Below are 17,317 nucleotides of genomic sequence, written 5' to 3' on the forward strand. Positions count from 1 at the left end.
CTGTTTGCTTTTAATAATCACATCAGGGCAGCTAAACTAGAATACTGGTACAGTTATCATAAAATGGAACGCAACTACTTTGGCATGATATATTAACCCTGTGGGGTTTAAGTTATCATCATTATGCTTTGGAGGCAAGCATAATAATTTTAAAAAGACATGAAAGCATAGGGTTAGAGTCATCACTGAAGATGACTTTGACACGAGAGAGTTGAGTGCATATCGCTTATCCATTATGTTATATATATATGGGGTTTTTTTTCACACCCACATTAAACACATTATTTTCTAACTTGTCGTCTTAATTATTTTATTTAACTTTTTTCCCCCTAAGATTATTATGTTAAAGTATGTTGCTTTTTGAGTTTGGCTTTAATGTCTTTACTTGCATCAGTTCATTGTTAATTATATCACACCAGTTGCTGTATTACACTTTTACATATTCAAACTTGATGATCTATAAAGGCTTTGACCAGTATGGACAAATATAATAAATAATCAGTCAGTGCCATCAGGAAATATTTTAGCCCTTGAAGTTATAACAAACAACTGATTAGTGATCGCAACATTAGGCCAAACAGAAATTTGGCTACATGTAGCCTACCACTCAGACAATAAATCAATTCAACAATTCATCAATTAAAAGAACATGAAAATGTATCTTCTAGCTTAATAGAAGTTCCTGCTCCTTTATGCTCCTGCCAACATGAATAGGTCTTCTTTTTTATATTTCACAGTATTGTCAATATAATCTTCTTCTGGTACACAACTCAAAACAAGGTTTTGAAAGCTGGCACTACTAACCGTGTGTAACAAACACCCACACACAGGAGAAAAAAGGATTATGACCACAGGGTGTTTCCTGTCCCTCCCAGCTACTGGACAGCTGCATTATGCTTAAAGTAACAGGTTCCCTATGCTCAGTAACCACTAACAACACAAGAAACCAGAGACCGGTGCCAGCGAAACACATAATCAGATTAACATGGACAAGAATAGAGGCCAAGATGTGGGTTACCACCCTCTGCTGTGGGGAAGTGAGTGTGTTGTTTAAGTCATTAATGGATTAGCTGAGGATACCGTCACAGGAAAAGACGACAGAGACAGACAGGGAAAGTCCTGGATATTTCTGGCATGCAAACACCCTTAGCTAGTAGGCACCCTCCATTATGTGCATACACAATAAACACACAGACCTAGAAACAAAATATAAATGTGGGAACTTGACCAAATCATTGTCAATATTGACATTTCTAGGATTAGGCGCTACAAAAATAATGAATAAATGCATGTGTTTTTCCTTCCAAGCACCAGGTTTCTCTGCACTTGCAGTTATTCACAGTCAATGCTCACACAGGCAGCCAAAATCATACTGTTGCTGCTTTTGGATTAGTTGAGAGCCAAGATATAAAGCAAAAGAATGTATTATCGTTTTTTAAGGTAAAAAAAACTGTTGCTGACCTCAGAATGTGGATATATTTCCCTTCCAGGAACCATCAGACTTATTTTGACCCTTTATTAATTCAGAAAAACAGCTTTGTTTGTCTGAATTGTACAAAATCGCTACCTTGTAGACGTGGCTGGATAGCAACACCTGTGTAAAAGCTGCTTAACACAAAGAGTTACTCTTGCTTATATGCTGGGGGTGGATTAAGATATGCAGATTAATTTATAGCCTACATTTCCTTAGACAGCTTGGCTCCTTGAATTATTGAGAGGGCAACATATCTTTGGGTAAATTATTTATCATTGTTGAAAAAGTTCTCATCAGTAGCCTCATCATGTACCCCGCAGCCCAGCCATCATCATTAACTCTCCACCGTCATCATGCTCTATAAACCATCAACGTCATCATCCTCATCTCCATTATTTTGTTGCCAACTCTTCAACTGTTATAAAACCACCTCCACACCAATGTGTAACATCTATAAGCAGCAGCATCCATTTATGCTGGGATCATTAAAAGTGTCACATATCAATCAGCTTTGGTATCATCACAACTCCTTCCATAAATACGTTCATCACCATCATCGTCACCACCACCAGAATCAACAAATCGTCATAACAATCAGCTCCTCTAAAGAAATGCAGGAACCTGAATCCAACTTTTACATTTCGATTATCATCAGCCTTATTTCAAACTCACAGGATTTTCCTTTCATATGCGAAGCTACAGGCCGCTATTGTGCTGCTATTTCACCCCTTACAAATCCATTACTCTTGCGCGCCCTGACCCGGTGCACAGTCCCCTAGTACCCAGGTGTGTACCTAGCCCTAACCATAATCTTACGTCCCCGCACCTTCTTTTCTTGCGCAATCCCCAACCCGGCTCAGCAAAGGTTATAGGTCTTAGTAAATTTTACTCCATCGTTCGCTCTCCAGCTGAGAGAACAGCCGGCGTGGATCAAGATCCTCTTATCATACGACACAGGCTACGCTGGTTCTCACAGGAGACTGCGCGCAGGACAGATGCTTAATTGGAACGGCACTTGAATGCGTCTCTCGCGCAGGGCAGGACTCCGCGGTGTCGCAACACACCTGAGAGACCTCCCTGGTCATGCGGGGCACTCCGGTGTCTTTCAGTTTCAACGTCTATCTCTTCCGCCTCATCGAAACACTTTCTCGCTCCTTATTTACGCACGCATGAACCAAATTCTGCACCACGCAGCGCCCGCTGCTAATGTCTAGACAAACTGTCAAAGTGAATGCACCTCACATGCCGGCACACTTCTTAAACACGGTGACTGTCTCCTGTCACACACACACATACACACACACGGCTCGCGTAAGAGCAGCAAAACAGTTTTAACAATGCACATAAATTCATTATAAGAGCAACAGTGGCGCGATATTCGTGTCCTCTCACCGGTTTGGTACTCTGGAAAAAGCCCAGGTCGCGATCCGTTCATTGATTCACTGGCTGGTGCCTCTATCTGTTCATCCCTGCCCTCCGCTCGTTTCCTTATCCACCAGCTGAATAAACGTCTCTCCTCCTCTCAAGCGGCGGCGGCGGTGACAGAGCACGCGCACTTCACCCGCTGGCTCGCTTGCGCGCTCTTGCGCCCTCCCCTGTATCTCCCTCGCTTTCTCTCTCTCTGTGTCTGTCTTTCTGAGTGTGTGTATGTGCGCGCGCGCGCGTCTGCCTCTCTCTCTCTCTCGGGAAAGGAGCATCGTCCTCCTTTCCCGAGAGAGAGATGGAAGAGAAAAAGAGAGAGATTGGGCTGAGGAAAGGATGAGCTGATGTGAGCAGGAGTGCAGGGATAAGACACAGAGCAAGACAGTGTGTGTGTGTGTGTGTGTGTGTGTGTGTGTGTGTGTGTGTGTGTGTGTGTGTGTGTGTGTGTGTGTGTGTGTGTGTGTGTGTGTGTGTGGAACAGGCACAGAATGAATGGAAACCAAAGGAGCGTGTAGCCCAAGCAGCACTGCACTGATAAACACAGACCAGTGAAAAAGACAGAGAAGAGAAGAGAAGAGAAGAGAAGAGAAGAGAAGAGAATGGTCAAGCTGAGAAGCAGCAGAGATAAGAAGAAGATAAAGATGAATTGAAAAAAGGCCAGCCTGCTCAAGTTCAAGGCTCCTACCAGTAGCTATTTACTGTACACAGTGAATCTATTGATTATTTCTTCCATATTAGTAGTTTAATAAATTGCACTTAAGGACCCCAACTTCAAATAAATTAGATTTACATCAACCAACAGTAAACTCATCTCTAATCAGAGAAAATGTAACCATAACCATTCGCTTTAAAAATTGCCAAAATGAGGCTCCATTTGTCTATAAATTAAAGCAATGCAGCATGAGCTACTCTGTCCCCTAACCAATGACCTTTTGTTGTAAGGGATATGAAAACTTGCATTACTAAAGAACAGGTGACAAATTAATTACGAATGTTTTGAAGTATCAGGAACCATGACCCGGATAACGCCCTTTCTAGAACTTAAAAAACCATTAGTTACTCCCTTTGGGTTGCCACATCAAGTAATGAAACAACATGCTGAGCAGTTGTTTGTCATCACTGCAGGTTGTCTTCCCCATTACTCAATGGTGCTGCAGGAAAGATCTGTTTTTATGACTGTTGATGATATGATTGTAAAGTGGGCCAGTTATGATATTTCCTCTCACTTCCATTCACCAGTTAGCCAACAAACACATAAAATATTCATATTTAAAAGAAGAAGATCAATAATAATCAATAATTACGTACTAGCAACGTTGTCAAGACATTGTTGAACTGCTCATTTTTTGCACTAAAGTCTTGGTTTTACTGGGAACAAATAAGCATCTTATTTGTGCTGGAATTTATTCAGAGGCCGGTTGAGTACTCTCTGCATTGCTGCACCTCTTTACAGAGGAAGAGGAATGGAAGGATAGCCTCCAAAGAGATGAGATGAGGACGTGACAGGCCAAGAGATGAATGAGGGGAGAGAAGGGCAGGGAGGGATGCAGGAGCTGTGTGGGATGGGTGCAGTGAAGATGGGACAAGTGGCGAGGGTGAAGAAGAGGAGTGCAAGAGTCAGTGTAAGTAATGAGAAAGCGGAGAGGAGTAGTTTAACATGATCCGTCTTTTCGACACAGTTGATCAGAGGTCTGTCTCAGCGTGAAGCATGGCCTTTACACCGCAAGCTAATTCACACCCGGAGGGAACATCACAAACACACACGAACAGCTCCGGCCCAGCTCTTTATACGCAGAGAGAACACGACTTCACACACACACACAAATGTAACCGCATATTCATAGTTGGACATGAGGACACACACGCAGCATCGTTTCTATCACATCTACTGCGGTAAGTCCACAAATTAATGGCACAGAGGGCTCTGTGAACAGTGCATGTAATATTAAAGGGCTCTTCTAATGAACACGGTGGTCTGTGTCTGAAAATAGGAAAACGTTCCCTGTCAGAATAATTACTAGAGCAAAAATAACACATTCCCTTTTATCACCTCTCTTTTTGTTTGTCATCTCGGTGCTTTCAAATGTTTCCCCAAATCAAGTTTAAAACGAGCCAAATATAGGCCATAAATTCATGGTTTCAACTACATCTTTTTAAGAGACTTTAAGCTGAATAAGACCTCTCCAACTTGATCTCGTAGGTCATTTGTGTGAGTGGAACCTGATCAGTCGAGCTAAAACACTTTAACACCGTGAAAGGCTGCACTTTTATACAAGTGCATGTTGTGCCTAGACTGCATCAAACAGCAAGTGAAAAGTAAACACTGAGGAAAAGTGAAATTTAAAAGTGGTCTCAAAGGAGAGTTAAACTCTTATCCTGGTCAGTCAGCTGTGCCCTTGCCTCCTTTCCAAAGCCTCCTACCTTCTCATGTGGAGTTTTAGTTGGAAATACTCCTGTAAGTTGTAGCTATAGGAACAATTGACTGCTGTGATCATTCATCTTTTATTTAAAGATCTTGCTGAAAAGATCAATTCATTGATTTGTGGTGCGGCCAAAGCAGGAAATCAGGTGGTGTTTCTACAGAGCAGCAAAGCCCACAACGGGAGGGGACTGGGGTGGACAGATAGGTCAACAAAACATTGGCATTCACAGGGGTGTTGTACTGTTAGTTTCCTATTTGAGAAAGAAAATCTGTTTATTTTATTAAAGGATAACTACAACATTTTCTTAACCATGTGCTTATTTTATATAACAGTGAAAAAACAGTTCTTAGAAAGTCTTTTTATAGAGCAGAGGGACTGGCACAATGTTTTCTTTCTTGAATGCGAGAGAGATAAAAATAACAAAATTCTTAAAAAGCATATCATTTAAAAAGGATGAAATAAAGGTGCCTTTAAGTGGAACAGTGTTTTTTAAGGCTTAAAAAGTCAACTAAGGTCAGTATGAGAAGAAAAGGGGAACTACTAAAAGTATTGAAACATTTTATTACAAAAGTCATTTCATAAAGGAACGTAATATTCAGATTCATATAATGCTTTTCATTTTTTCCCAGCTGTTGTGCTGCTTGCTCTCTCAGCACAGCATCAAAATATTACAGACCCTGGCACCAATTAAACTTCGCCCATCTCCTCGTGGTGTGCTTTTGCCTGCTTCTGCTAGTATATTGCCAAACAAACCACAATGATATCTTCTAAGAAAACTGCATTTCCACTCAGTTTCTATGGCAATGAGAGAATAAGCAGAACCCCCTTATCTCACTACTATAAAACAGCTGAAAATGATGACGGTACCACAGGGCAGAGGGGGTCTTTGAAAGCAGCAATGTGAACAGCCTCAGCCTGGAGGATAATCATTTCTTTCCATTAAATATTATGTTGTTCTTTTAGCGTGAGAATCCTGAAACTGTAGCACGCTGGTTAAACGTCTGTTAGCTATACACAGAACTGAGTCTTTCTTATGTTGTCAACAAGTTCTAGATTAGTCAAAGACACATTAAGTATAAATAGCAAAAAGTATTTGTATGTGGATTAGTCTAGTCTGTTTTTCCTTCTATAAGAATGGTTTCTTTTCACCCTTCCACTGAGACTATTTCTGAAGAAGTAGATGGATCAAGATGCATCTTTCAGGTCCTGTGTCAGGACTTTGCTGAAGTTTACTTTTTATTTCATAAGGACATGACTTTCAGATACTGTCTGTTGCTGATATTTTTAGACCCGTCGCCTTTTTCTTTGCCTTCCACTTGTCCAGTTTCCCCGAATTTTTTGCACACACTGCACATCATGCCAAATATGCCATTTGCAGCTAATTTGGGATTTTCCTTGTTGGTGTGAAAATACTTCTGAAAATGGTAAAAACTAAAAACGAGTGAAAAAGGAGCCAATGCCAAAATTTAAAAAGGCCTTCAGAACTACTCAAGACTATCCAACCTCTTCCACTTATCCTTATCAGGATCCCGGGGGAGGCGGGGCTGGCTACAGCTACTGTAGGGCGAAAGGCGGGATACACTCTGGACAGATCTCCTATCTGACACAGAGTGATAGGCAACCATTCATACTCACAACTATGGGCACCAACCTAACCTTAACTCAGCCCCACAAACTGTACGTGTTTGGACTGTGGGAGGAAGACGATGTACCCAGGAAGAATCCACGCAAACACGGGGAGGACATGGAAATTCCACACGGAAGAAGACCACTGTTTTTTAAAAAATCCAAGAAAGTCTAGCTCCAAAATAGAAAGAACTCAGGTGTGACTCAAAACCTTTGCACAGTACTGTATATAATATTACTATAGCATAATGTTGCTCTTGACCTCTGCATTAGGTTATTTTCTAGGCAAATGTTCCTTTTACCCCTAATTTAGGCAAATAAGTTATGTTAATAATCTTTCTCAACCATTTGCTTACATGTCCCTTAGAAATATTAACTCAGCAATACCATGGTTTAATTTGCTGAGGACACGCTAATCTGTATTTGATGCCTATAAGTCAGTGTCCAGCAGTGTTCCAGCCATCTACACACATATATTAATATATATATTTAAATATATATATATACATTGAGGTATCAAAAGTAGAAAAGTAGAAAATTAAGATTTGCTTTGTTACCACAGCCACAGACTGTGGCACTTGCACTGAATTTTTCAAAGGTGATAGCGCTTAACAACCAAAGCTTTGGACTCCCTGAATGAACAGTGCATGCTGTAGTCTGCCGTGTGTTTAACAGACTTTGGCAGACAATCAGTTGGCACGGCTCTAAAGGCAATAAAAAAAAACGAAGCTAGTTCTTCTTCACACTGATTTGCTATTCCCTATTCCCATCCCCTTTGCAGCTGATATAAACTGCTCTACACTGGCTGCATACCAATACAGTGCAACTGCTACAATACTGTATTAAGATATTTAACAAGTGTTTCTTATTCTGCATTCTTTTGTTCTGTTATGTCTTTATAGGATTATCTTGTAAATTACAGCAGCTGCTCTCAAACCTTCTCAATTGCATTTATTAAACTTTGACTTTAGATAAGTTAAGTAGCTTCAATTTGTATTTTTCGTCTGGTTATCCATGCCCAGTGGCTCAATCTTCCACTTGTGGAGCCCACTCCACAGTCTGACAGTCACTGAATTACAGTGAACACCAAACTAACAGATGAGCAGAAAACTCAGAAAGCTCCAGCGTGGAAATGTGATAAAAAAAAAAATAGTTTGACATTTTGAGAAACCTTACAGTGAGGGTTGTTAGCTTAGCATAGCACACAGACTAGACGCTAAAGGCAACACTTAAGCAGGGACTATACTTTTCGCATCCATGAGTCCGCTAAGATTACTTTACAATGCAACAATTACGCATGCCCCCCAGGCAGCAGATTTTAAGTGGAAATTAAAAACGAATAGCAGGCCGTTACTCGGCCATCGGGTCTCCAACCATCTGTGTCTGGAAAAGAGTTTAATCGAGGCTTTAGAGCTAGCTGACCTCTTATGCCTCATTTTACTAAAATACAAAAACAGCACATTGTAGTTTTTTTTGGACCTTTTCCTTCCCTAAAGTCTAAAAGCACAGCTCAGCTTCATAAAAATTGACACACCTCTCATGTTTCCTGATATTAGCACATTAGCTTAGCAAGAGGCCTGAAACTGTGACACGGCTAAACTGGTTGTGTTTGATGGCAGCAAAACCCACCTACTAGTGCCTCAAAAGTTAAAAAAATAAAATAAAATAACACATTTGATCTCAATCACAACTATTTTTACCCTCGCATGCTAAGCTAACTAGCCGCTGGCTTCTCTTTCATTGACTGTGTTGTCCAAGTAACAAGGGTAAACGCATTCCCCTAAATGTCCCCCCAGGTGACTATTGCTGTTAAATTTTAGCCAAACAATACTCAAGTAGTTTGTCTACCTTCTGCGAAGGCTGAGAGAAGCTCATTTCCCTCCCTCCATTCTTACCACATCCTACAAAGGGACCATCGAGAGCATCCCGACCAGCTGAATCACTGCCCGCTTCATCTCAGACAAGACCGTGCAAGAGAAAGTGAGGACAGCTGAGAATATTGTCTCGCCTTTTTGCATCTCCGATATTTACACTACACGCTGCCTACACAAAATCACCAGTTTTGTAGATGACCCTACACACACATTTACACACTTCACACAAACTCTATTCCTTCCTGTTGCCTGGAACAGGTACTGAAGTACTCTAACCTGCACAGCCACACTATCTAACAGAGACTAGTCTGATAACACCTCTCATCTTTGAGCCTTTGCTGAAAACATTTCTTTCTTAAATTGCTCCAAAGGTGCAACACATAAAATGCTGCAAAGGCCAGAGAAAGTCAGCCTTAGAAAGTTAGTTTTACTGTATATTTACAAAATTTTACTATGAAATTATTGTACTCTTTTGAACTATCTGGCACACATGGGTTGGTGTTGGTGCACGTTTTGTCGATTCTGGTATTCTCTATACTCTACAGGAGCTGTAGGTTATTATATGACAATAAAGCTGCTTAAGTCTTGAGCCTGTAACATCAATTTCCTAATTGAAGAATACAACTATTTCACAATATGCATCTGCAGTCACATCACTTTCACTTCCTATAAGATGTTATATTAATACTTTTAAAGAAATTCCAAAAACAACCAGCAAACTTGTGTAAACAAGGCGCTGCCTGAAACACCCTAATGTAATTACTGAAGCTATGTTCAGTAATAAAGTCTACTAGAGGCCAAAGTCCCCAACTTTCATTATGCAATCCTCGTATCTCCCCATGAAGACCGCTCAGACCTTGGACATGATTACACAGTAGCCTGCTAATATGCCCCCACTCCGCTTTATCTCCAACTTTATAAAGCACCGTTGGCTCCTGACTATTCATGAGCTGCCTCAAACTCACTGTGTCAGACAACTGAAGCAATTGTAAGTCATGCTGAGTACAGTCCATAGGGGAGCTGTGAAACAGAACATAATGATGATGAGGAGGATTGTGAGAAAATGAGCCCCGATCCTTTGCGAGCAAATAAGTATCACAGCCACATTACACCCGGTCCCTCTCACATCTGCTCAGAAACACTGGATAAAACTGTATCGTTTGCCTGTATATGCACCCACGGTCCTGTCCTGGCAAACCACATCCACAATCAGGAAAACATATGCTCCCACACGCACCAGTTGCTTCTTTTCTGTCCACTCCAGGTTGTTACAGAGCTAATGGCCTTACGAGTGCATCAAAGCATCTCTGGCTGTGGTGTTGTGGCTGTCGAGCTCATCGTCAGTTACAATAAAACTTGATTGGTAGGGGCTTATGTGGCTCAGGGAGCGGCTGTTATGTGCACAAACAGTTGATACGCTGTAGCATTCGTGTCCATCTGTTCAAACACACATGCACATACTCATACATATATACATGTATATATATTAATTTTTTTAAAAGGCATAGATGATGGCAGCACTCAAACCCAGCTGACATATTCAGTTGCTGGGTTATTGGTTTGTGCTGAAAAGGCGCTGCATAATCAGGGGACAGAAACCAATCAGACCCGTGACAGAAAAGCAAAGCCCAGGCACAACTGTAGAAACCCCCTCCTCCCCAATCCCATGTATCCTGAGCTCATGTCAACACCATCCACCACCCCCGCAAACACATTTCTAATATTCTGCGCCCCTGCCGATCGTTGTTGTTCCATAATTGCTGCCCAAAAATGAAAGGAGAAGTTTATGCAAGTGATGCAAGTCATTTATGGAGAGTTCCACTTCGCAATGATGAGTGTAACTGTGAGAGTGTCCAGTACAACCGCAACATGCACACGTGCTGCTGTGCATATAAACTGTCAAGTTTGCGAGCCCGCGTCTATGACCGTGTGATACTTCTCTCTTATCCTTTACACACTATAGCATTTATTTCCTCTTACTTTACTTCTGCTGAGCATACACACACGGGAACACGCACACGTGTGCCACACACCTACTCGTGCGCACCTGAACGCCCTCCCTCTCTCTCTCTTGTGTCTCACACACGCACTCACGTGGTTCACTACAACCTGGAGTGTTGCAGGGAAAATGGTCCGAGTGCAATTCATCACTTCTCCTCTGTTTCATCTCTCCTCGAGCCATAGTGACCTTCCACTGTGATTCATATCACCACACACAAGCTCACAGTCGCACATATATAGGCGCAGATACACACTTTTTCCTCACATGTTATGCCAGCGTGCAGTTTCGAGCTGTGCGGTTTAAAATGTAAAGCTGAGTTGATGAAATGTTCAGTAGCCAGCGGCGACTGGACTAAGTTCTACAGTAGCTGAGCGGAGCATTGTGATGACCTAAGGATGAAAAATACATTGAGTTATAGGCAAATGGGTTCCAATTCCATTTCCTTTAATGATGTCCATCTATCACGGCCTTTATTTGATTATTTTTATGCAGATTTGTATTGTTATGGTAATGTTACAGCTACTCATCCCATTTCTGTTCTGCTGACTGCGCCGTCCTGGTGCCAGCAGCGAGTGTAAGTTCTCATTAGAATTCAATAGTTTGTTAATGTAATTGTGTTTCCCGCTCTACAGTTTAGTTTTTTTTAACAGCACTTCTCTCTAACTTTGCCAACTGAAAGTGCAATCGGAGAAAAGCAAAAGTGTTCATCGTGACACTGTGTGAACCTTTTTTTTTCTTAACGTCAAACACAAGAAAACAACTCCAAAAGTGAAATTGCAGACACCCCCAAAAATGTTTTACTCGCCTCTCGAGTTTTACCTCATAAGGGCTCTTAAGATTTTGTTACCACCTGAGTGAATCCAACAAGCAGCTTGTTTCTATCAAACAGCATCAATTAAACACAAGCAATGGCGCCATCAGCAAGGAAGCTCCTGGTGAACTAGTTCAGCAACCCAGATACAAAGAGGGAAGGAAGGAAAGAGGGAGAACTGAAACTACATGAAAGAGAAGCGGAGAAAAGAAATCAGGGTGAGTCGAGGGTGAGACGGGAAGTAACGACAGATGAAGAGAAAAGAGGGGGAAACAGGCACAGAGGGGCAACAAGTGATGGAGGCAGAAGGGCAGACTAATTGAAAACAAAAAAATAAGAGGCAAAAATGATGAGCTCGTGAGTGGGTGAAATGATGGAGAAGAGGATTAGTCAGTGAGGAAGATGAATCTACTAATGCAGATGCCGTGTACTCTCGTCTGGGCTGGAAATGTGTCTTGTTTTGCACCGTGTTTTTCCTCTCCACCCAATTTCCTGCCTTTCATCAGTGTCAGTAAGCAAATAAAATCTTTAAGGAGGATGGATTACCCCTTTTTCTGGAGGATGGCAAGAAAAACAGAGGCCCCAAGCACAGATACTGAAAAGTGTTGCCTGATACCTTAAAATAAATTGCTATGACCCGACACTTTTGATATGAAAGACAGCAGGTTAATGCGGCAAATCAATATATGGCTGGCGGAATAAACACAACTGAGATACTGTTAAAGTGTTTCAACCATCTTAGCTAACATACATAGTACAAACTTACAAATCCAGTGTGAATTAAAAGGTCTTCAGCCATGACCACCATGGTTAAAAGAGGTCATTTACCGCATTTTTCGACCATAAGGCGCACTGTCGATGAACGGGTCTGTTTTCATACATAAGGCGCACCAGATTATAAGGCGCAGTAAGCGAAACAAAACAGTCAGATAAGTCAGACTTTACTCAACTCATTCTTCCTCCACCTCGGTACCATTGATTAATTAATGTTGAATTCTCTCGCAGCTGCTCCATTCCCATGTTGTTGCAGTATATTAATGACTAACCTCGTATTGTGGATGGATTATCTTAGTTGTTCTCTTGACTGAAGTTTGGTCCGTTTACAGCATCCTGCCATGCGATTGCATTTGTCCCTAACCATCAGGAACCCTCGTGTTAACTTTTATCGAGTGGAAAAAGTTAGCGTTCATCCTCCAGCTTCACTGTTTATTATGCTAACCTAGCTATGTTGCTAGCGATCACGTAGCACATCATTATATACCAGCTAGCCCAACTTCAGTAACCCTACAAAAGTCACTGTTGTTTAGTTTTCTGTCTTCATTTTTGTCGGAAGTGATAGCAGAGCGGTACATTTTAATTTTTTCAGAAATCTCGTACTAAAACATTTTTTGACAGACTTTTGAGCGCAGTGTACCACATAAAATCGGTTCGAGGTCAGTAAGCACGACCAGAATTCATACATAAGGTGCACTGTTTATTTTTGTGAAAAATAAAGGATTTTAAGTGTGCCCTGTAGTCTGAAAAATGCAGTATATTTGGAAGTTCGGCTCTGTGCTGAGAGGAGCAGGAGGATCTCCACACAGATCTGAGCAGGCATGAATGACAGTATCAGTATTAGACACAGCACAAAAATCAGAGCTTGGAAGAAGCTGGGTTGCAAAACGGCTTGCAGATGCATGCCAGCTTTGGACAGGCTTGAAAAGTGAGCACGTATGACAGTTAATCAGCAAATATTGCTGGGACTGCATGAAGCTTGATCTCAAGGCCTGCATAAACTAACTCTAGCTCAATTCTCTTTTAATAGTGAAAATAACTAGCACACATCATAGATGTATCCTACAGAATACTATCACATTTCTCAGTAGAAGTTTCTAGATCAAGTGAAATTAGACTTTGCTCTCCCTTTGAACCCAGAAAGCCAAAAGAATAACTGTTAAATGTTAACCAGTCTTGCTCTGGTTGGTACCATTCATTTTTAACTCTTGTTTAGTGAACAAAACGGTCCACAAGTTAAAGTGTGTTTTACCCTTTAGAAACACATTTGCACTTCATTACGCTGATTGAACAATTTCAATTTGTAGGTACGGCTTCACGCTAAAAAAAATACTGATTAGCCAACAAAAGCTGAATTAAGCACAGATAATTAAAGCTGCACTCTGCTAATGACCACAATATGGTCATTAGCAGAGTCCTTGCTTAATCATGCATTATTTCTTTTGAAGTCACTGAAGAAAGGCTGATTAAGACCTGGAATCATGCACAACTATGTCAGGTTTTACAGTAAAAGCCTATCTGAGCAACCTTTTATATAAAACAAAGACAGCTGCTATTCATTAAGTGTCATTATACAATATAATGATAGTTAATGAATAAGTCTGTACCTTAATGACATATAAAGGATACATGTGTTTCAGATGAGCCTCTGAACTGAACTCACACACACAGCCTAGACCAACCACATGAAAACAACCCAACCATGTGATGATACTGGAGGATTAAAAAAAGAGGAAGAGACAGAAGTGTGGGTTTTTTTCTTTGTCAAAGTAGAGAACTAGCTTGGGTGGAACCTTTGCTAACCTTCAGCTCATAGAGAAAGGCAAACAAACCTTTGTTAGCTACTGTTGCTTCTTACCAAAATCAATAATCAAGTATTTAAAATAAAAAGTTTGAGATTTGAGATAAGGATTAAATTTACATGAGGTTGGAGCTACTTAGCTTAGCTTAGTGTAATAACTGCAAATCGGGAAATTAGGGCTGGGCGATATGACCCAAAATTCATATCTCGATATTTTTTAGCTGGATGGTGATATAAGATATATATCTCGATATTTCTTTTAAAGCCAAAAAGTAAGAACAAAAAGAGAGTTCTTAGTCAAAGCTGTGTCCCAGATGTCACACAGGCACTTTTATTAACATACAGCATAGATGTACATGAAAAAAACTACTCAAAAATAAATTATGAGCATTTATTAAATAATAATGCTCCATAAATAAAAGAAAACTATGTTGTTTTTCAAGCACAACCACAATTCATACATAAGGCGCGCTGTCAACTTATGAGAGAATGAAAGGATTCTAGGCTGTGCAGTCCCTCTGAGCTGCACGGCGTTAGCGTGGTTAGCTCTTTAACACGTTGACGCCGTCCAGCCCCACGCACGGGGTGATGCGCAGTAACTCGTTAACGGAGATTTGCCGTGTCCATCTTGTCGTTGCCTGCAGGTGAAGCGATGGGGGAGGAGGGGGAGCTGTGCTCAGTGAAGGAGAGGCGAGGCGGAGTAACGTTGCGTAGAGACAAAAGTGGATGAAAGAGAGGCGAACTTGTGGCTCCACAACTCTAATTATAACGTAACATAGACTACATCGATATAAAGGATATGATCACATCCTATATCTCGTATAAAAATATATCGATATTTTTAAAAAACTCGATATATCGCCCAGCCCTACGGGAATCACTCAACTTTTTGCTATTATAAATGAATACAGGTTTTTAAACCACCAAAAAATAACAAAAGTGTAAAATGTCATGTTCCAGTTTCACAAGTGGCTTTGTGTTGAATTATATATCTTCATCAAAGTCACCAAGTTACACTTTTATTTCTAAATAGTAAATAAAGATACCATTTAGCGATATTTTTGATTCTGGTAGGTGTAATTTTTGATTCTAGACAGAGCTAGGTTAGCCGTCTTCTTTATTTTCATTATTTATATTAAACTCTGCAAACTGGCTACAGATATGAAAGTGGTGCAAATCATCCCGGTCCAGAGCTGACACATTTGGGCCCTGTGTGGGCTCATTGTGACATGTTTGTCTCAGTTACAGCTCTGGCAAATGTTATGTGGAGTGCATGTGGCCCAAAAGTCACCAGGCTAGACAAGAACACAGCAGTGTTTTGTGGCCCAGATGTGGCCCAAATGCCACTACATAGCTATACATATAGGGTGGACCTGAGGCTGAGCTGAGTCATCGTGAACCAACAATAACTGCAGATATGGACCACTTTTGGTCCAAACATTGATTGCTATAAATGATCAAAGCACACTGCTTTCCTCTGTCAGGCTATTACTTGTTTGTTTGTTATCAGATGGGATCGATTTGATATGTTTTGATATTTTTCTGCACTACAGAAAAAGACGTTTTTACCCATTTATATATTCCCAGGCTTTAAGACCTTAGGAAGAGCTGGTTCATAAGACCAGCAAGCTAAACAAGGGCGGGGTGGATCAAATTAGAAAGCTGCTAAATGCCAGCTTTCTGATCACAGAGTGACTTGGTACTACAGCAAGGGAGCGGTCCGTATATAATGAGCATGTACCGAGAGCAGTGATGAAAGGGCTCGAGTCGAAGCAGCGGGCTGCAGGAGTGGATTCACTCTGATGTAGGTTAAGTTTGCTCTCTCTCTGTGTTCCTGTCTCTTTCACATGTGCCATCCTTGAATTTCTGTCTCTCCAGCTCATTTTTATTCCGTCAGACGATGTCACCTTTTCAGCTCCTCCGTTACCTTACCTCTTCCTCTGCACTCTCAGACACCTCTCAAATCCCTTGGACTGCTTTTACTTTTGATCTGTTCATCTGTTGCTTTTTCACTTTCTTTGTCTGTATCGCTGCATTTCAAAGTAGCGGGTACACACTGCATTTCTAATATTTTTTTCAGAACTGGGTAACCAAATTGTCCTTTTCTTTCATATCACCTTTCTTTTCTTCTCTTTCTCACTCAGGTATTCAAAAACTCCTTCTTCGCCACCAGCACAGAGCTAACTGACTGAACTTGGGTCTGCAAAGGCAGGAAAATATTCGAAAGGACAGAGTGCAGCTGTGGTGGTGCCGGTAGACAGGCTGTGTCGGGGCATTAAATTGAAAGGAACATTTTGGGATCTGCTTGGACACAGCCACAAACACACATACACACACACAGATGGGTGCACTGAAACACACTGAGTGGTGGTTTGGAGACAGTGTGGGAGTGCATACGCCTCCATTTCCCAAAATAACTAGCAGATGAGGGGCAGGGAGGCAGGGCGAGGTTGGTACAGGGAGATATAAATGGATGCTAATTGTATAGCTCCTTCGGATAAAGCTCAAATCCAGCAGACTCGTGCACAAACGCACACTTTCTGAGCTTCCATGCTTGCGTGTGAAAATTATCCTGATCATACAGAGTGCATAAGAGCTTTGACACTCACACACTGTCATGGATGGCAGTTTTAAGGGGAGTACACACACACACACACACACACAGATTAAAGCAGATATTAACTGTATAGCTTTCCAAATCCAACCCAAAGTCCCTTGTATAATTTCTATGAAATCCATCCCAAAATAGAGGTCAAAAGAAGTGAAAAAGAACAGATTATTTAATAATTTCTTTTCTGAGACGATCCATTAGTGTATGAAAGGCTGACTGTGCAGACTTTGGATGTTTGTCTAAACTTGTAAACTCACATTAGCTCCATTTGGATACACTGAATCAGAGAATGCTGCATCACATCGCTTCAAATCACATCACAGTATCCACAGAAACAGTTTGTTCCTCCTGTTCAAGTGTCATTTACTGACTCTGCAAAAACAGACTGATGGAAAGATGGAAAGAGAAGAATGATGTAAAGGTGGAGATGAGGACTAGAGGCAGCGTTACATTTTTTAAAACAAGTTAAAGGTTAATAATTACATGGTTGACTTTTCTG

The 17,317-nt window shown here is 41.1% G+C and overlaps 1 protein-coding gene across 4 annotated transcripts in view; it reads right to left on the bottom strand.

Moving 5' to 3' along the window:
* The window catches only part of slc8a4b (solute carrier family 8 member 4b), a 128,628-nt gene extending 125,408 nt beyond the window's left edge, over positions 1-3,220 (bottom strand). For 2 of the 4 annotated variants that reach the window (XM_040012179.1, XM_040012177.1), the window contains exon 1: positions 2,867-3,220. The gene's annotated coding sequence lies outside the window, so the exon portion shown is untranslated. The remainder of the gene's footprint in view (positions 1-2,866) is intronic. The other 2 variants (XM_040012176.1, XM_040012181.1) reach the window with 2 other exon arrangements.
* Positions 3,221-17,317: the final 14,097 nt, after the last annotated feature.

This window comes from Simochromis diagramma, unplaced genomic scaffold, assembly GCF_900408965.1.
Source record: "Simochromis diagramma unplaced genomic scaffold, fSimDia1.1 OVJJ01000604.1, whole genome shotgun sequence".
Classification (NCBI taxonomy): domain Eukaryota; kingdom Metazoa; phylum Chordata; class Actinopteri; order Cichliformes; family Cichlidae; genus Simochromis; species Simochromis diagramma.